General features: G+C 43.6%; 1 protein-coding gene across 6 annotated transcripts in view; it reads right to left on the reverse strand.

Annotated features, from left to right (window-relative positions):
* The window catches only part of Zfx (zinc finger protein X-linked), a 185,597-nt gene that overhangs the window by 55,941 nt on the left and 107,837 nt on the right, over nucleotides 1–21,819 (reverse strand). For 2 of the 6 annotated variants that reach the window (XM_045140129.1, XM_045140133.1), the window contains exon 1: nucleotides 3,254–3,337. The exons of 1 other annotated variant lie outside the window; for it this stretch is intronic. The gene's annotated coding sequence lies outside the window, so the exon portion shown is untranslated. Of the gene's footprint in view, nucleotides 1–1,751; nucleotides 1,777–2,719; nucleotides 3,028–3,253; nucleotides 3,338–21,819 lie in introns of those variants that run through there. 3 more of the 6 variants (XM_045140128.1, XM_045140132.1, XM_045140131.1) reach the window with 2 other exon arrangements.

Here is a 21,819-nt window from a genome sequence, read left to right on the forward strand (position 1 = left end):
AGACATCTTCCTGGCCCCAGAGCTTTTTGTTGCTGTGTTTTGTTTATTCAAGGTAGGATCTGTCTCCAGTTCGAGGCTTGCCTCGAACTCACAGCCATCCTACCTTTGCCTCCCAAGTGCTGGGATTAAAGGCTTACCCTATCACACCCAGCTGCCGGTGCTGGTTTTTTGGTTTTTTTTTTTTTTTTTTAAGTTTAGTTTCTAAATTTATTTATTTGCAAGCAGAGAAAGAGACAGTGAGAAGAGAGAGAAGAGAGAATGGGCATCTCAGGGCACCTAGCCACTGCAAAGGAACTGCAGATATAGGCACTACTGTGTATTTGCTCTTATCTGGATTCTGGGGAATCGAACATGGGTCATTAGTCTTTGCAGGCAAGCGCCTTAACTGCTAAGCCATCTCTCCTGCCCCCAACGCTGTTTTTTCTTTTTTAATCATTTTTCCAACCTACTTTTCAAAACTTGACTTTTTGCTAGGCATGATGGTGCACGCCTTTAATCCCAGCACTTGGGAGGCAGAGGTAGAGGGTCCACATCCATGAATTTAAGGCCACCTTGAGACTACATAGTGAATTCCAGGTCGGCCTGGGCTAGAGTGAGGCTCTACCTCGAAAACCCTCCAAAAAACTGACTTAAAAAAAAACTATCATAAAAAATTAAATTCAATTTAGAAATTATCATGAAACACTTGCACGTTCATTTCTCATCTTCAATTAACCCACAGCACTAGTCCTGCAATTTTCAACATTAAATGAAATGTTAGCAACCCTTTCTGTATGCAAAATGCTTTCAGGGATGAGAAATTAGAATAGAAAAAAACGACACAGGTATCTAATAGATGGATTATTCAAAATGTAACGAAGTCTGCTTAACTTTTAAACATTTTGCATTATCATCATGACAACAAAAACAGTGGTCAACCTAATTCCCTCTCGAGTCAAAAGGGACTGCTAAGTGACTACCAAGTACAACTCAAGTGTGACATCATTCTGCTAGTTGAGGGCGCCCCTGCTGCCTCCCCCACTATGCATGCACAAGCCCTTCTACCTGGCATGTTGCAATCTACCATTCCTTGCCTGAAATCCTATCACTCCCCTACCTTCAGCCAAACTGTAAATACTTGGCAATTTTCTAAAAGAAACTTCACCCTTGAAATGCCCTTTGCCCACCCTGGTCACCACTTAACAACATTCAGCCTTGGTAAGCTCAAAACCCTGTCCTAACAATGCCTCAAACGAAAAATGTGCCTTCTCTAAAACCCAGTAATCGGGTCTAGATTTCGCCAGCATTTAGAGCATCTGCTCATCTACCTCTGAACAACAACCTCCTGCACACGAGAGAGCCTTCTTAATCATTCTCCAAGCCTAGCACAATCGCTGGCAAGAGGCTATGTTTACCAGAAAAAGTTGCATCAGCGTGCAAAGAAAAGTTCTCCACGGGTAGGAACTCCATTAAAACCCCACAAATAATGTAAATGCCAAAACAAGTAAATGTACGATAAATACCGATCACATTACGTTTTGTAGCAAATAGCAACTTTATGCTTTTCTTATTCCTCAAAAAAGGTAAAAATTACAAACATCATTAAAAACTTAAATACTGTCTTCCAAGAAAGTTGTTTCCATAAATTAATACAAAAGACTCCTTCCAATGTTTATTCTTCCGCTTTCGTGCGGTGTCTTTTTTTCCCTATTGGTCAAAAGACCAGTGAGAACTTTCCCATCGTTTTTTTTTTTCTTTCTTTATTCACTTACTAGAGAAGGCAATGATTGGCGGAGAAGTACCGCATTGAGGTCACGCTAACGGCCATGTGTCTTTTTTTTTTTTCAACAAAAATAAAAATTTCCTGGGGTCTCACTTCTGCCACCTGCCCCAATCCCCATGAGGTGGCGACAAGCGACAGAGCAAAGCCCGAGGCCCGGGGCGAATTAGGTGAGGTGGCGCCAGCGCTGAGACAGCCGCAATGGCCGCCCGAGGCAGCTGAGCTGAAATGCAGCGGAAACAGCAACCAGTCACGGGGCTGCGGGAGGCAGGGCAGGAAGGTGGCGCTGCCGTCGAGCGCCTGGAATCCGAGCGCTCGTCATGGCGGCGAAGGCAATGGCCGCGGTGGGAAGAGAACACGCCCCTCCGCGCACACACACACGCCGCCGCGCTGGGGCTCCGGTGCCCGTCGCCGCCGCCGCCCGCTCTCCAACCCCCCCTCACGGGCTGTAGCGGAATTTTCTCTTCAGACGCCGCCTTCAAGATGGCGGCTCCCCCTCCCGGCAACCCCCTCAGTCGTCCCCTGCAGCAAGCGCCGAGCCGTCGCCATCTTGTCCCCCGTCCCTCCCCCCCTCGTCGATATTTACATAGCGAAAATCGGCCCGGCCGGCCTGCGGCCTTCACCTCATGCCTGCAGCCTTCGCCTCCTAGCCAGGCCTCGCCCCCACACGGTGCCCCGGGTCCGTCGCGGCGCCCACCGGTGACCCCTCAGCCGCCTCCCGGAACGCCAAGCGACACTGCCCCAACCCCCGCCCGTTCACGAAGCGCGCTTCAGTCGCCGTTCTGGGCAGCCGGGCGCCTCCCCGGGCCTAACTGCGGCCTCCTCAGGGCCTGCTCGGCGTCGCGCGCTACGCCACCCGGCCTAGCGCGGGAAGGCACCTTGCGGCCCGCCGACCAGGCCCGGGACCAGGCCGCCGCGCGCGCACTAGGCCCCACGGCCGCGCCGGCACCCGGGACTCACCGGACGGGCGTGCGGGCGATCGGCAACGGTGGCGGGTGCTGCAGGCCGGCCTTTCTCTGGAGCACTGGGCCGGGCTCCGGCTGGTGGGGCGGGCGGAGGGAGGGAGGAGGGGCCGAGCTCGGAGCTGACAAAAAGCGGCCCAGCTCCCCGGCACGGGCCCGCCGTCAGCACGTCACGTCACCGCCGGGGAGAGAGACCCAGGAAAATGCGGAAGGATAGATGGGCCCCCTCCTCCGCCCGGTGGGTCCCTCTGACGCCCCTGGTCCGAGCCGTCAACGCCCCGCAACCGGGGAGCCTAGTGGCCTCGTTGTGGCGGGGTCTCCGGCGGCCTGAGTTTCCGTGACAGCGCCCCCCTACTTTCCACCTCCTCCGCGCTCCCGCCCGCCACCGCCGCCACACACACGCCGCCGCCTCGGCCGTAAAGCCAGCGCGAGGCCGCGGTCCGACGACCCCGGCGAGAGGCACGCGGCCAGGCCGCCCCCTTCCATGTTAGTGGGCCGCGGACACCCCTCAGGGGCCTCCCGGGAGACTTACCGCTAGCCCGTGCCGGTCCTGGCCGACGCGCTAGCTCGAGTTGTTTGCAGGCCCTCAGACCCCCGCCCGCAGTAAATGTGTTTTCTTCGTCCCGGTGGCTGAGGAAGAAGATAAATATAGCCACCCCCACGGGCCCCTGTCTTCCCCTCAGAAAAAAAAGCAACTTTGAAACAAAAAATGGTCTTGCCCGGGTATGCGAGCAGCTTTGGGGGGGGGGGGTCGGCCGTTGAAACAACAACCGAGCCCCTTAGTTTTGAAATAAACACGCTTTTAGTAAAGACAGCAAATTGGTTGGGGGCGGAAGGGGCCGAGGAAAAGGTTACAATTTGAAACGTTTCTCACAGGAAATTTTTATGCCATGTTTTTCTGTATACCTGTGTTTCAGAGTTTGGAAGCAGTGTAAATTTTGTGGAACTTTAATAAATCGTGTTCCACATGCTTCCATAAATATCTAGAAAATAGAATAGGATGGGGATTGTAAAAGGACTATTTAAACGAGCCTTTCAACGTTTAAAGAAACGGAAATTTTTACTTGATTGAACAAAGAATGTATCAACTTGAAAAAATGTGTACTTTTTTTCCCTCAACTCAAATTGTTAGAATGTTAAATTTGAGACTAAAATTTACACGTAAAACTTGCCAGGAAAAAGTAAGTGTCGTTTTTGCATGAATCTGGAGCCCAATGTACTATAGTTAACGTGGGGAGGAGCGGGATTGAGATAGGATCTGGGTACATAGCCCAGGCTGGGCTAATTCAAAATATAGGCATGGAGGTGATCTAGCAGCAAATGTATTGCCTCAGCCTCTGAAGTGCTAGGATTCCAAGGGTGGACCACCACGCACAGCCTGAAGTGACCCGTGATGACATGCTTCTTAAACATAGCAATAAATACTTAAAAGACATGTTTAACACCAAAATGAAAAAGCAAATAGCATACTGGTGGAAAATCTCTTTAAACACAGGCATCAAGTATTTTAGTTGGCTGTCATACTCTCTTTTTATTACTTATTAATTTGAGAGACCAAGAGAGGGAAAGAGGCAGACAGAAAGAGAGAGAGAATGGGCACACCAGGGCCTCCAGCCACTGCAAACAAACCCCAGGCGCATGCACCATCTTGTGCATCTGGCTAACTTGGGTCCTGGGGAATCGGACCTGAGTGCTTTGGCTTTGCAGGCATGCGCCTTAACCGCTAAGCCATCTCTCCAACCCTGTCATACTCTTGTAAAGAAAAAATAAAATCTCCCAGAATGGAAATTGTTCTTTCCCTCAAACATCTTACATTCATTAAAAAATAAATAAATAAAGGGGGGGATAAACATAGTCTAAAATATATCTGAGGTGAGCATGAGAGCTAACCTGTAGCCAGAATGAAAATAACAGACCAGCATGTTCCTGAGCAAAGATGACATGCAAATGCATGAAGGATTACATAGTTGTTTTTTTTTGGGGGGGCGGGTGTCTTGAAGCATGATCTCTGTCTAGCCTAGGCTGACCTGAAACTCTGTAGTCCAAGCTGGCCTCACACTCACAACTATACTCCTAAATCAGCCTCCCCCAGTGCTGGGATTAAAGGTATATGCAGCCATTCCTAGCATGTTATGTCATTTTTTAAAAGAAAAAAAAAATCTCTGAATATGATTAGTAATTTTCCTCTAAGGGCTTTAGCTACCCCAACCCCAAGCAAAATTCTTTGCTAATAAAAGTGATGTTTTCATTCTTTTTGTTATTTTTGTTTGTTTTGTTGTTCTTTGTCTCGAGGTAGGGTCTCACTCTAGCCCAGGCTAACCTGGAATTAACTATGTAGTCTCAGGCTGGCCTTGAATTTACAGCAATCTTCCTACCTCTGACTCCCCAGTGCTGGAATTAAAGGCGAGGGCCACCACACATAGCCTTTCATCATTAATTTAAAAGTGGAGGGGGCCGCTGGAGAGATGGCTTAGCCGTTAAAGGCGCTTGCCCGCAAGCCAAAGGACCCAGGTTTGACTGGCCAAGACCCACGTTAGCCAGATGCACAAGGGGACACACGCATCTGGAGTTTGTTTGCAGTGGCTGGTTGCCCTGGTTTGGCCATTCTCTCTCTCTCTCTTCCTGCCTATTTCTCTACCTCTCTCAAACAAATTAAAAATATATTTAAAAGTGGGGGGGAGGGCTGGAGAGATGGCTTAGCGGTTAAGCGCTTGCCTGTGAAGCCTAAGGACCCCGGTTCAAGGCTCGGTTCCCCAGGTCCCACGTTAGCCAGATGCACAAGGGGGCGCACGCGTCTGGAGTTCATTTGCAGTGGCTGGAAGCCCTGGTGCGCCCATTCTCTCTCTCTCCCTCTATCTGTCTTTCTCTCTATGTCTGTCGCTCTCAAATAAATAAATTTAAAAAAATGAACAAAAAAATTTTTAAATAAAATAAAATAAAAGTGGGGGAACTGGAGGGACACTTAGTGGTTAAGGTGTTTGCCTCAAAGCCAAGGACCCAGTTTTGATTCCCCAGGACTCACGTTAGCCAGATGCACAAGGGGGCGCACATCTGGAATTCATTTGCAGTGGCTGGAGGCCCTAACAGGCCCATTCATTCCCTCCTTCCTTCCCTATCCCTCTCTCTCTCTCCCTCTCTCTCTCTCTCTCTCTCTCTCTCCCCCTCCCTCCCTCTCTCCCTCCCTCTTTCTCTGTCAAATAAATAAAATAATAATAAATAAATAAATAAATAAATAAAATAGAAGTGGGAGGATGGAGAGATGGCTTACCAGTTTAAGGCACTTGACTGCAAAGCTAAAGGACCCAGGTACAATTCCCCAGAACTCACATAAGCCAGATGCACAAGGTGGTGCATGCATTTCAAATTCATTTGCAGCAGCTAAAGGCTCTGTCATGCCTATTCTCTCTGTCATACTCTTCTATCTATCTCTCCCTCTTATTGCAAATAAATAATTTTAAAATCTTCAGACTATAGCCACAGAAAAGAAAACAAAATCATGCAATACTATTTTAAGTAGAGATGTGAGCAAAAAGGTCAGGTGTAGTCACACCTACACATCTGTAATCCCAGCACTCAGTAGGCCAGATAGGAAAACAAAATTCAGACTAACCTGAACTACATAGCAAGATGGTCTCCTAAAAGAAAGCTAGTAGACTGGTGCTGCAATCTCAGATGCTCAGAAAGCTGAGGCAGGAGGATTCCTTGAGTCTAGAACTTGGAGACCATCTTCCCCATTTTAGGGAAACCCCATCTTCAAAACTGTGAGAAAATGGTATAGCTTGTTTAGTCACATTATAATAGTTCAAAAAATTATAGCCAGTGTTTAATGCTACATATGCCAAGAAGACATCCTTACATCAGCCACACGACCATAAACAGCAGGTTCAAGACACAGCAACTTAATGTCAGCATTTCCTGTTAGTTTTTCCATGGTTACCATCAATTACCAGGGTTGAACACCTAAGAAAAGTATGCCCCAAGAGGAATAAATTTAAAAAGATGTTGGGGCTGTACAGATGGCTCAGCAGTTAAAGTAAAAAAGATATCTGCTCAACTGAAAAGATCACACAAGCTGTGTTCTGTCATTACTAATCATAGATAAAGAAATCGTTAAATTTGACAGGAAAAAGAATGGACTAATTCTGTTGCTTATACTGGATAAATTTATTAAAGTAGAACAATAATTATACTACTTATTGCACAGATAGTCAAATATATATTTGAGGCCAGGTCTCATGTAGCCCAAGCAGACCTCAAACTTGCTCTGTAGATGAGGATGACCTTGCCACCTCAAGCAATCTATGTGAGGCTGAGGATCAAACCACTTCATGCATACTAGGCAAGCACTTTACCCACTGAGCTACAGACGTGGCCCAACTGTATTTTTTCTGAGTTTTCAAAATAGGGAAATTGGCCAGAGGTGTATCTCAGTGGCAGAGCATTTGTCTATGACTTGCAAGGCTCTGGGTGTGATATCCAGTACTGCCCCCAAAACAAAACAAAACACACACACACACAAAAACAAAAACAAAAACAAAACACTGATATTGTCATTGAAAAACAGCAGGGATGAGGAGAGATGGCTCAGCACTTGCTTACAAAGCCTACCAGCCCAGGGGTTGATTTCCCAGTACCTATGTAAAGCCAGATGCACAAGGGGGTCTGGAGTTCCTTTGCAGCAACAAGAGACCCTGACACACCAATACAACCCCCTGTCTTCTTCCCTCTCCTCTTCTAAATGAAAAAAAAAAAATCTATTTCAGAAAATGAAAGAAAACAACATTAAGCTAGATGTGGTGGCTTAAGCCTAGAATCCCAGCAGGAGGCTTAGGTTGGAGGATCCCCAAGAGTTTGAGACCAGCCTGGACTACAGAGTAAGCTCTATGTCAGCTTTGCCCTACAATGAGACCCTGCCTCAAAAGAAAAAAGAAAGAAAATGATATAATTTATGAAAGTTCATTAAGACCGTGAGGACACCTAAAATCACTGAAAGTTTTGGGAATCAAACCTTGGAGATTAAATACCAGACATCTCGTACTTACATCTATCTTGACTTGATACTTCTGATCATTGCTTTAGTTAATTTTTAGTGCTAAGGACTACAGAATTTAGTTGGTCTTATGGACTACAGAATCTTCAGGTGGTGGTAGGGACTATGGAATCTTTTTTGTTGTTGTTTTGTTTTTTTTTGTTTGTTTGTTTGTTTGTTTGTTTTGTTTTCCAAGGTAGGGTCTCACTCTAGCCCAGGATGACCTGGAACTCACTAAGTAGCCTCAGGGTAGCCTCGAACTCACGGCAGTCCACCTACCTCTGCCTCCCAAGTGCTGGGATTAAAGGCGTGCACCACCATGCCCGGCTATTTCTCCTTTTTATTTATTTTATTTTATTTATTTGAGAGAGAGAAAGAATGGGTACACCAGAGCCTGTAGCAACTGTAAGCAAACTCCAGATGCATGCATCACCTTGTGCATACACCTTACGTGGGTCCTGGGAATCGAACCTGTGTCCTTAGGCTTTGCAGGCAAGCACATTAACCACTAAGCCATCTCTCTAGCCCAACTACAGAATTTTTAGTTGGTGTTAAGGACCACAGAATTTTCTTGGTAGTGTTAGGGACTATAGAATCTTTAGCTGGTGTTAGGGAACACAGAACCTTCAGTTGGTGTGAGGGACCACAGTATCTTCAGGTAGTGTTAGGGACTACAGAATCTTCAAGTGGTGTTAGGGATTACAGAATCTTCAGGTACTGTGAGAGACTACAGAACCTTGGCCATCACATCTGGGCCTTTTGGCTATGACCAAGTGTAGAATTTTGGAGAAAAGGAGTAAAAAGGATTTTACCCCTACAGAACTCAAAAAAGGAGGTTATCTGAAGTGATGACTCAGCAATTAAAAGCACTTGCTTGCAAAGCCTGGCAGCCCAAGTTTGATTCCCCAGTATCCACATAATCCCAGATGCACAAAGTGGCACATGCATCTAGAGTTCATTTGCAGTGGATAGAGGCATCTGGCATGCCCAAGCACAAGCAATCTCTCTCTCATAAATAAAAATACTTTTAAGCCGGGCATAGTGGCACATGCCCTTTAATTCCTGCACTCAGGGAGGCAGAGGTAGGAGGATCACCATGAGTTCGAGGCCACCCTGAGACTACATAGTGAAATACAGGTCAGCCTGAGCTAGAGCGAGACCTTACCTCGAAAAAAAAAAAAATTAAAAGTAAGAAAACTTTTTTTTTTTTTTTTGGTTTTTCAAGGTTGGGTCTAGCTCTAGCTCAGGCTGACCTGGATTTCACTATGTAGTCTCAGGGTGGCCTCGAACTCATGGTGATCCTCCTACCTCTGCCTCCCTGAGTGCTGGAATCAAAGGAGTGCAGCACCATGCCCAGCTAGGATAAAGGCATTCTTGAAAGCCCTGTGTGGTACAAAGGCTTGTAATCCCAGCATTGGGGAGGCTGAAGCAAGAGGCCAGCCTTGGCTACATAAGTAGACCTGGTCTCAAAGAGGTAACAAAAACTGCAGTCTTAAAATGCTTTCATTCTCTCACCTAAGTAAACACACAGTAAAAGGACATTTTATCTACAGAGATTGAGAGCAGAATAGTTCAAATGCATAAGTACAAAATGGCTGGTTTCAAAGCTTGATACAGTGCTAGCTAGAATTTATTTGCTCCTTCAGAGCTGCTAATATATGTCAGCTTGAAACATCCACTCAAGATTTTCAAAGTGTTTTAATCACAGAATCTAAGATATATTTATAGATATTTGAGCGAGAAGCCATACAAGGCCTTTCAATCATTTTCCCAGAAAAAAATTAGACTGATACTCCATATCAGTCACTGACAGGAATCCAAACAGAAAACAATAAATTACTGGTTTATGAGAAAATACAGACTTTCTTGAACAAAGTTGTGATGATGTATTTACATTATATCCTAAAGGTTAAAAATATTTGCTTTTCCTTAAAAGACTCTTTCTTTCTTTCTTTTTTTTTTTGTTTTTTTTTTTTTTTTTTTTTTTTGTTTTTTCATGGTAGGGTCTCCTCTAGCCCAGGCTGACCTGGAATTTACTATGTAATCTCAGGGTGGCCTCGAACTCACAGCGATCCTCCTACCATTGCCTCCCAGTGCTAGGATTAAAGGTGTGTGCCACCACGCCTGGCAAGACTCTTACTTTTATCTGAATATACCCTAGAAAACTTAACTGCTAGCCCTGTGCTCATACCTTTGATCTCAGTGCTCAGAAGGTTAAGAGGATCTCATGAGTTCAAGGCCATCCTGGGCTACACAGTGAGTTCTATGTCACCCTGAGCTAGAGTGAGACTCTACCTCAAACACACACACACATCATATGACACACAAGGAGGGCATGGAGACACACACCTTTGGTCCTAGCACTCGGGAGGCTGAAGTAGGAGGACCACCATAATAAGCTCAAGGCCAGCCTGGGGCTACAGAGTGGGTTACAGGGCAGCCTGGGTTACAGTGAGACCTTTTCTCAAAAAAGGCACCCCCTCCAAATAAAGAAGAAAAAAAAACTGCTTACTTGATACTTTATATTTAAATTATACTTGCCATGAACAAGTTCTATCTTCTGTAGAGTTCACATGGCTATAATTAATGGCAAATAGGAATTGTAAAGTCCTTGTGTGTGAGTCAGAATAAAAAATCAGTAGCAGAGGCCAGTAAGCTAGAAAAGGGCTATGCGGGAGGAGAGGGGAGGACTTAAGGGGATGGTGTTGTATATATGTAAGGAGAAGAACAGGTAGTGGAATGGCCTAAGTGACGTCAGGGAAAGAGATTGAGCAAAAGAAGAGTGGTGGAGGGTTAATAAAAATTCAAGATATTGTGAATAAGCTATATGAAAACCTAACTTTTTGAATAATGACATACCCAGAAGCCATAGACTGTTACTAGAAATTTTTCTGTTTTTGTTTTTTTTTATTTTTGGTTTTTCAAGGGAGGGTCTCATTCTAGCCCAGGCTGACCTGGAATTCACTATGGAGTCTCAAGGTGGCCTCGAACTCATTGCGATCCTCCTATCTCTGCTTCCTGAGTGCTGGAATTAAAGGAGTGTGCCACCACGCCCGGCTTTGTTACTAGAAAAATTTCAATGCCAGGGATGGGATACCTTCCAGTGAGTTGTTGACCAGGGAGGTCCCTGTTACCTCCAAAACATTACAGGCTATTGCTAAGGCCCTTGGTTTCCACCAGAAATAGATGGTAAGGCCCTATTAGTAAAGACTCCACATGCCTGGGCTGCAAGAAAACTGAGAAATCAAGCTGGGGCTGAGCTGAAAACCTCCTCCCTGTAGACCAGCTGACAGAAAGCTGGAAAAAGCTGCACTACCTGGAGCCCTATGGGAGACAGAAGTCATCAGCAGTAAAAACAGTGGATACCGCAAGCCTCAAGTTTAGCCAGACAGGCCAAATGATTCAATGGGTACAATAGTGGCATGTCTGTTATGGGGGAAAAAACTGCTCTTTAATTGGACTGGAGGCCTGATCTATGGGAGAGAACACATGCCTGGTACTGAAAACCTATAAGCAAAAGTTTATGGTTGAGGGGGTCATGAGCATTAGGAGTGTAATGCCTGCTCTTGTCTGGCTAAATGCATATATTATACCCACCAAACTGCCCTATAAGCACTTTACCTAACTTCATACCCATATATTAACACTACCCTTACTTTTGGTTAGAGAAGCTTCTCTTTTCAGATGTCAGTGACCACTGGGATGACCCAAAAGGCACTATAGTGTTAAAGTGATGGAGGAGTGTCCAGCACTGAAAAACATCTCTATAACACACTCCAAAGGTCAGGGTCCATTGCAGACTAGGTGGTGGAAAGAATGTAAGAGCCAAAGGAAAGGTAAGAATGCTTACAATGCAACTGTCCAGACATAAACCGGCCTCTATATCCATGACCTCACCGTCCCTAGCAATATTTCACAAGACCCTCATGATAGGAGGAAAAGATAAAGACAACAAAATAAAAAAGATACTAACACAGAGAGGGACAGGATATGATGAAGAGTGGATTTGTGAAGGGGAAAGTAGGGGGGTAGGGAATTATTATGGTTCATTGTAAGTATGGAAGTTGTCAATTAAAAAAAAGAATTGTTAAGTCTTTAAGCTGTACACCTTCCTCAAGAAAAATAATTTTGAAATAAGCCATGAATGACAACTAGGTGATTTTTCAAACATATTTTTCACATGAATCATTAGCTGACTATGACATTGTTTCATTCCTGAAACTCACCAAAGACAGAATTCTACTTCATGTATTATAAATCCCAAATCATGGCAAACAAACAATCTCCACTTGAACAGAGGGGGGAAAATCAGTATAGAAGCCTAGAAACAATGAGCAGTTGCAGGGAGCACCCCAGGAGCCAGGTTTCCGCCTCTACAATTTTCCACTTTAGGAACCAGGGCTCCTCAGAGAATTAGCTGATTCCTGAGCTGGAACATGAAAGCACAAGATAAGCCAGGAACATCTTAGACAAGAAAGAAAGAAAGAAGGGAGGGAGGAAGGGAGAGACGAGAAAGAGAAAGAGAAAGAGAGAGAAAGAAAGAAAGAGGAGGAGGGAAGGAAGGAAGGCCGGCAGGCAGAAAGAAAGAGGGGGGAAAAAAAAAAAAAAAAAAAAAAACAGAGAGTCTCCAAGCTTACTGGGGATGCATGAAAAGGTCCCTGGGGCCAATTTAAAGATTCCAGCTGGCTAAAGTTCCAAAAAATTTTGAACATCAAAAGAATAACAACTGCTGTGGCTTGAAATACAATGGATAAATTCATGAATTTATGAGGCTTTACAAATGATCAACTAGTGGTGATACTTGCACAACCTTGTAAAAGGACAAGAAACTAGTGAGTTGTATGTATACTTTGAATGGTTTGCTTGTTTTGCTTTGTTTTTCAAGGTCGGGTCTCCTCTAGAACTCATGGTGATCCTCCTATCTCTGCCTCCTGAGTGCTGGGATTAAAGGCATGCACCACCATGCCTCCCTCACCACCACCACCACCCCAAGCTTTGGTTTGCTTTTCTGTTTTGTTTTTCCAAGTTAGGGTCTCACTCTGGTCCAGGCTGACTTTGAATTCACTATGTAGTCTCAGGGTGGCCTCCAACTCACGGTGATCTCCTTACATCTGCCTCCCGAGTGCTGGGATTAAAGATGTGCACCACCATGCTCAGCTTTTGGTTTGCTTTTTTGTTGATTGATTTTTTTTTTTTTTTTTTTTGGTCAGCGATGGGGCTCTAATCCAGAGCATTATAGAAGGCAAGCTCTCTATCACTGCCTTGTCCCTTGTTTTTTTCAGGATACAGTCCCACTATGTAGCCCAGGCTAGCCTTAAACTCAAAATCCACCTGCTTTTACCTCCTAAAGGCTAGAATTACAGGCATGTACCACCATGCTCACTGCCTTCAAATAGTGATTTTGATGGTATATAAATTATATCTCATTTTTTTTCAAATGACCAAGTAAGAGGTGGACAGCATAGCTGAGGATGATCCATCCCAGAGGTTGTACTCTGAACACCACACACTCATGAACACACTTGCACTTATGTCTACACACATGAAAATGCATGCATGCCACATACACAAACACTTGGGGAAAAAAACCTTTAAAAAGAGCTGTTCCTCAAAGAAACCAAATTGTTCATTAGGGGAATTGGTTTGTTTTGTTTTGTTTTGTTTTGCTTTGCTTTGTTTTGTTTTAGAGGCAGGATCTCACACTAGCCCGGGCTGACCCAGAACTCAATCTGGTCCATCCGCAGTCTCAAATTCACACCATTCCTCCTACCTCAGCCTCCTGACTGCTTGGATTAAAGGTATGAGCCACCATGACTAGCTGGAAACTCTCTTTTAATAGGAGAGCATTCCAATTAATACATGAAAAAAGCCTGATAGAATTAGACTATATCCATATTACCATCATGAATTAATAACAAAAATCAATGGCTGCTAAGCAGAAAGACATCCAGACATAAACCTCATGACGGAAATACACACTGCCACTTGCCAAAAGATTAAATAAAACCTGAGCCTGACACTCTGTACTGCTAATTTACAGGACACATGAGGGACAAAGAAATATATCAGTGGAACCACAGGGATGTGATCAACAGCATCTAGTTAGTAAGAAACATCATAGAACAAATGACCTTCCTTCCAGAAATAATTATAAGAAAAAAATGGAGGGAAAAACTTGTAAATTAACCAAGCGCATGGTGGCCCACATGGAGGTCACAGGATCAGGATTTCAAGACACTGGTGGTTTGTATGTAAAATGTCCCCCATAGCCTTCAGTGTTTGTGATTAACCTACTTAATCTCCAGCTGATGGAGCCTTTGGGAGGTGGACCCTTGCTAGAAGTGTGTCACTGGGGGCAAACCCTGAGGTCCAACCCATTGGGTGCTCAGAGTTAGCTCTCTCTGCTGATGTATGAAGATGCTAAGCCACTGCCTTTTCTGCTTTTACTTTCTCTGCCATTATGAAGCTACTTCAAAATTGTAAAATGAGCCAGACGTGGTGGCGCACACCTTTAATCCCAGCCCTCGGGAGGCAAAGGTAGGAGTTTGAGGTCACCCTGAGACTTCAGAGTGAATTCCAGGTCAGTCTGAGCTAGAGCGAGACCCTACCCGGAAATCGCCCGCCCCCCAAAAAAAATGTAAACTGAAATAAGATGCTTCTGCCAGGGTGTTTTTCCCTACAAGAAGAAGATATTTGCTACAAAGTTCATCTTTGGGTACACAGCAAGCTGATGCCAGTTTTAGATACATGAAACACTATCTCAAATACAACAGCAAGAACAAAAGAGAGAGAGAGATTTTAGCCAGGAGTGGTGGCACACCCCTAGGGAGGCAGAGCTAGGATCACTGCGAGTTCAAGGCCACCCTGAGACTACATAGGGAACTCCAGGTCAGCCTGGGCTAGTGTGAGACCTTACCTTGAAAAATAAAAATAAGGAATAAAAAAAAGAAAAAGATTTTTAAAAGCCTTAAAAGTTAATTAATTAGTACAGTGTATGCACTTCATTTTGATCTTTTCTTCTTTCTTTCTTTTTTAATTTTTTTTTTTTTCGATGTAGGGCCTCACTCTGGTCCAGGCTGACCTGGAATTAACTATGTAGTCTCAGGGTGGCCTTGAACCCTCGGTGATCATCCTACCTTTGCTTCATGAGTGCTGGGATTAAAGGTATGCCCCATCATGCCTGGCTTCTTTTTTTACTAATAACTTTTTTATTGTTTCTTTATTAATTTGAGAGAGAGAGAGAACTAGGCAAATAGAGAGAGAGAGAGAATGGGCACACCAGGGCCTCCAGCCACTGCAAACGAACTCGAGATGCACGCACCATTTTGCGCATCTGGCTTATGAAGGTACCAGGGAATCTAACCTCGGCCTTAGGCTTCATGGTCAAGCACCTTAACCACTAAGCCATATTTCCAGCCTTTAATTTTTTTTTAATTTAATTCGTTCATTTGACAGAGAACAAAGGGGAGAGAGAGAGAATGGGCGCACCAGGGCCTTTAGCCACTGCAAATGAACTCCAGACGCATGTGCCCCCTTGTTCATCTGGCTAACATAGGTCCTGAGGAATTGAGCCTTGAACTGGGGTCCTTAGGCTTCACAGGTAAGAGCTTAACTGCTAAGCCATCTCTCAAGTCTCCCCCCCTTTTTTTGAGACAAGGTCATGCTATGAATCCATGGCCGGCCTTGCACCCACTATGTGCATGGAATTCCCAGAAATCCATCTGTCTCCCAAATACTAGGATTTACTGATGTGTGCCATCACACCCAGCTGTTGCATTTCAATCTTTACTCAAATTGACAGTGTTAGCTGAGTTTATTTTATTTTTGATAATTTTGAGGCAGAGTCTCACTCTAGACTAGGCTGACCTGGAACTCACTTGGTAGATCAGGCAGGCCCCACACTCACAATGATCCTCTTATCTCAGCCTCCCCAATGTTGGGATTATGGGCATGAGCCACCACATCTGGCTCAAACTGACTTTTTTTTTGATTTTTCAAGGTAGGGTCTCACTCTAGCTCAGGCTGACCTGGAATTCATTATGTAGTCTCAGGGTAGCCTCGAACTCAGGGTGATCTTCCTACCTCTGCCTCCCAAGTGCTGGGATTAAAGGGTGCACCACCATGCCTGGCTATCAAACTGGCAATTTTAAAATTTTATGAGACAATTAGAAAAATGTAAATATTGGTTGGATTGTTGTCAACATTGACTAATATCTGCTAAGAGAAACAAATTACCATTAGTTCATTTAGGTATAAAGCTGATGTGATTATGTCTAAATGAGTCCTAGTTGGATGTGGTGGCAAAGGTAGGAGGGTCGTTATGAGTTCAAAGCCACCCTAAAACTACGAATTCCAGGTCAGCCTAGGATAGATAGAGACCCTACCTTGACCTCCCCTCACCCAAATGAGTCCTTATCATTTAGAGATACAGATGCTTTTGGATAAAATAACACAATCTCAGAAATGGCCTTCAAAGCAACATGAAAGGCAGCTGGAGCTATGGCTCAGCAGTTAAAGGTGCTTCCTTGCAAAGCCTGATGGCCTGGGTTCAATTCCGCAGTACCCATATAAAGCCAGATGCACAAAGTATTGCATATGTCTGGAGTTCATTTGCAGTGACAAGAGGTTCTGATGTGCCCATTCTCTCTCTCCCCCCCTCTCTGCCTCTTTCTCTGTCTCTCCCTCAAATATGTAAATAAATAATAAATTCATAAATACAAAACAATTTAAAAGACAACATGAAAGGGTTGACAATTGACCAATGTTGGACAGTAAGCGAATGGGAGGTATAAATGAAACAAAGTGGGCTCCGAGCAGACAGTTGAAGCCAGATGACAGGCACAAAAGCATTTATTCAATTATTTTCTTTGTGTATATACTTGAATTTTTCTTTTCTTTTCTTCTGAGACAGAGTCTTGCTATATAACCCTGGCTTGCCTGGAATTTATTATGCAGCCTGTGCTGATTCAAACTTGTAGCAATCCTCATGCCTCAGTTTCCCAAGCACTAGGGTTACAAGTGAGCCACCATGCCTGGCTTGAAATTTTCCATAGCAAGTTTTATATACAAAGAAAAAAAAATAGGGCCAGAGAAATGGCTCAGCAGTTAAGAGCTCTTCCTGTACAAGCATGACATCCTGAGGGGGCCTAAGAGACTCCTCAAATTCAATCCCCAGGACCCACATAACCAGTGGGGCATGGCTACACATATCTGTAACTCCAGTCCTGCAGGGGAACAGAGACCTTGGGGTCTCCAGAGCTCTCTCACTCACACACACATACAAAAGGCAAGCTCTGAGACCATTAAGAGACTCACTCTCTGGTTCCAAGAGAACAGGTAAAAGAGCAGAAGAGCACACCCTGCAGCAGACAAGTGCACAGGGAGCCTTGTGCACGTATATGTACCATACACACATACATATACACACACAAAAGAAAAAAAGTAACTTCAAAGAATCTTTGGAGTAGATGAAGCATTACACATGTTAATGGTTCCCTTTTTCACTTTTGTAACCTATAGACCATATAGCACTGCTTATTTTCAAAACAATTAACATAATTTAGTAATTAAATAAATGAAACTAGACCACTTATGACTAAGAAAATAGCAATGATAGGCTGGGACTATAGCTCAATAGTAGTACCTGTCTATCACGCACAAGGAACTGAGTTCAGTCTCCAGCACAGAGAAAAAGAGAGGGGTGTGTGTGAGAGAGAGGGAGAAACTGAAATGACTAAGTGGCTCAGTGAGAACACTTGCTGAGCAAGCATAAGGAGCTGGGTTTGATCCCCCAGAACCCTCGTACAAAGTCAGGCACAGCCACTCATCCCTCTAACTCCAGTGCTGGGGAGGGTGGAGACGACGACCACTGAGCTTGCTGGTCAGTCTACCTGAAAACCTGCAAGCTCCGGGGTCCCTGGGAAACACTGTCTCATGGAATTAAGACCAAAGAGCAATGGCTGAAAACATGATGTAGTCACTCTGTTGCTTCTTAAGCTGGGACATCCATCCTGTCCTAAACTTACACATCATGCTTCTAATTTTCGGGCGTTTGGACCCAGACTGAATTTTGCCAGTATTTTCCCTTGTTCTCCATCTTGCAAATGGCAGATCATGGAACCTGTTATCCTCTACAATCACATGAACAAATTCCCATTAAAAAATCTCTATGCAAAAAATGGATGGACTTGGAATGGATTATACTAAGGGAGGTAACCCAGGCCCAGAAAGCCAAGCGCCACATGTTCTCTCTCATATGTGGATCCTAGCTACAGATGATTGGGCTTCTGTGTGAGAATGAAAATACTTAGTAGCAGAGGCCAGTAAGTTGAAAAGGAGACATAAAGGGAAGAGAAAGGAAGGGAGGAGGATACTTAATAGGTTGATATTGTATATATGTAATTACAATGATTGTAATGGGGAGGCAATATGATGGAGAATGGAATTTCAAATGGGAAAGTGTGGGGGTGGGGAGGGAGGGAATTACTATGGGATATATTGTGTAATCATGGAAAATGTTAATAAAAATTTAAAAATAAAATAAAAATAAAAATGGCCAGTCTGCCTGGCTCCAGATCCTCAAAAAAAAAAAAAAATTTCTATGCAGCCAGGCGTGGTGGCACACGCCTTTAATCCCAGCATGCGGGAGGCAGAGGTAGGAGGATCGCCGAGAGTTTGAGGCCACCCTGAGACTCCATAGTGAATTCCAGGTCAGCCTGAGCTAGAGTGAGACCCTACCACGAAAAAACAAAGCAAAAAAAAAAAAAAAAAAAAAAAAAGAAAAGAAAAGAAAAGAAAAAAAGAAAGGAAGGAAGAAAAGAAATTCTAATGCAAGCTAAGCATAGTGACACACACCTGTAATATAAGCATTCAGGAGGCTGAAGCAGAAGGACCAAGAGTTCAAGGCCAGCCAAGGATACACGGTGAGGCCAGTATCAAAAAATATGTAACTACCAAAACCAGGCAACGATAGAACAAAAAAAGAAAATTACAGACCAATCTCCCTCATGAACATAGATGCAAAAATTCTCAACAAAATATTGGCAAACAGAATACAAGAGTATATCAAAAAGATCATTCAGGGCTGGAGAGATGGCTTAGCGGTTAAGCGCTTGCCTGTGAAGCCTAAGGACCCCGGTTCGAGGCTCGGTTCCCCAGGTCCCACGTTAGCCAGATGCACAAGGGGGCGCACACATCTGGAGTTCGTTTGCAGAGGCTGGAAGCACTGGCGCGCCCATTCCCTCTCTCTCCCTCTATCTGTCTTTCTCTCTGTGTCTGTCGCTCTCAAATAAATAAATTTTTAAAAATTTTAAAAAAATATTTAAAAAAAATCATTCACCCTGACCAAGTAGGCTTTATCCCAGAGATGCAGGGATGGTTCAATATACGCAAATCTATAAATGTAATACATTATATAAATGGGTTGAAGGACAAAAATCACATGATCATCTCATCGGACGCAGAGAAAGCATTTGACAAAATCCAACATCCCTTCATGATAAAAGTCCTACAGAGACTGGGAATAGAAGGAACATATCTCAATATAATAAAAGCTATATATGACAAGCCTACAGGCAACATGTTACTAAATGGGGAAAAACTGGAAGCTTTTCCACTAAAATCAGGAACAAGACAAGGGTGTCCACTGTCCCCACTTTTATTTAATATAGTTTTGGAAGTCTTAGCCATAGCAATAAGGCAAGAGACACACATAAAAGGGATACAAATTGGAAAGGAAGAAATCAAGTTATCATTATTTGCAGATGACATGCTTCTATACATAAAGGACCCTAAAAACTCTACTAGCAAACTGTTAGAGCTGATCAAAACCTACAGCCATGTAGTAGGATACAAAATAAATACACAGAAATCAGTAGCCTTCATATATGCTAATAACAAACACACAGAGGATGAAATCAGAGAATCACTCCCATTCACAATTGCATCAAAAATAAATAAATAAATAAAGTACCTTGGAATAAACCTAACCAAGGAAGTAAAGAATCTCTACAATGAGAACTTTAAAACACTCAAGCGAGTAATTGCAGAAGACACTAGAAAGTGAAAAAACATCCCCTGTTCCTGGATTGGAAGAATCAATATTGTGAAAATGGCAATCTTACCAAAAGTAATCTACACATTGAATGCAATCCCTATCAAAATTCCAAGTGCATTCTTCATGGAAATAGAAAAAAAAACAATCCAAAAATTCATTTGGAATCACAAAAAACCTCGAATATCTAAAATGATACTGAGCAACAAAAATAAGGCTGGTGGTATCACCATACCTGATTTTAACCCATACTACAGAGCCATAGTAACAAAAACAGCATGGTACTGGCACAAAAACAGACATGTAGATCAGTGGAACAGAATAGAGGCCCCAGATGTAAGCCCAAGTAGCTATAGACACCTGATATTCGATAAAAATGCCAAAAACACTCATTGGAGAAAAGACAGCCTCTTCAGCAAATGGTGTTGGGAAAACTGGATATATATCTGCAGAAGGATGAGAATAGATTCTTCTCTCTCGCCATGCACAAGAATTAAGTCCAAATGGATTAAAGACCTTAACATCAGACCTGAAACTCTGAAACTGCTACAGGAAAAAGTAGGGGAAACACTTCAACATATTGGTCTTGGCAAAGACTTTCTGAATACAACCCCAATTGCTCAGGCAATAAAACCACAGATTAATCACTGGGACCTCATAAAATTACAACGATTTTGCACTGCAAAGGACACAGTGAAAAAAGCAAAGAGGCAATGTACAGAATGGGAAAAAATCTTCGCCAGCTATATATCTCATAGAGGATTAATATCAAGGATATACAAAGAACTCAAAAAGTTAAATAATAAGGAATCAAACAAGCCAATCAAAAAATGGGCTATGGAGCTAAATAGAGAGTTCTCAAAGGAAGAAATACGAATGGCATATAAGCATCTAAAAAATGTTCTATGTCACTAGTCATCAGGGAAATGCAGATTAAAACTACATTGAGATTCCATCTCACTCCTGTCAGATTGGCCACCATCATGAAAACAAATGATCATAAATGTTGGTGGGGATGTGGAAAAAGAGGAACCCTTCTACACTGCTGGTAGGAATGCAATCTGGTCCAGCCATTGTGGAAATCAGTGTGGAGGTTCCTAAAACAGCTAAAGATTGATCTACCATATGACCCAGCTATAGCACTCCTAGGCATATATCCGAAGGACTCATTTCCTTAGAAGTACGTGCTCAACCATGTTTATTGCTGCTCAATTTATAATAGCTGGGAAATAGAACCAGCCTAGATGTCCCTCAACTGATGAGTGGATAATGAAGACGTGGCACATTTATACAATGGAGTTCTACTCAGCGCTAAAGAAAAATGAAGTTATGAAATTTGCAGAAAAATGGATGGACCTGGAAAGTATTATACTAAGTGAGGTAACCCAGGCCCAGAAAGCCAAGCGCCCCATGTTCTCTCTCATATGTGGATCCTAGCTACAGATGACTGGGCTTCTGCGTGAGAATGAAAATACTTAGTAGCAGAGGCCAGTAAGTTAAAAAGGAGACATAAAGGGAAGAGAAAGGAAGGGAAAAGGGTACTTAATAGGTTGATATTGTATATATGTAAGTACAATGATTGTGATGGGGAGGTAATATGATGGAGAATGGAATTTCAAAGGAGAAAGTAGGGGGGAGGGAGGGAATTAACATGGGATTTTTTTATAATCATGGAAAATGCTAATAAAAATTTAAAAAAAATATATGTAACTATGTGGGCGTGTTGGTACACACCTTTAATCCTAGCACTCGGGAGGCAGAGGTAGGAGGATTGCCATGAGTTCAAGGCCACTCTGAGACTTCATAGTGAATTCCAGGTCAGCCTGGGCTAGAGTGAGACCCTACCTAGAAAAGCCAAACACACACACACACACACACACACACACACAAAGTGTGGTAGTTCATGTCTATAATCCAAGTACTCCGAATGCAGAATTGGAAGGATCAGTGTGAGTTCAAGGCCTGCCTAGTCTACAGAAGGAGTTCCAGGTGGGCCTGCCTGGGCTAGAGTGAGCCC

The sequence above is a fragment of the Jaculus jaculus genome, chromosome X, assembly GCF_020740685.1.
Source record: "Jaculus jaculus isolate mJacJac1 chromosome X, mJacJac1.mat.Y.cur, whole genome shotgun sequence".
In the NCBI taxonomy this organism is placed as follows: domain Eukaryota; kingdom Metazoa; phylum Chordata; class Mammalia; order Rodentia; family Dipodidae; genus Jaculus; species Jaculus jaculus.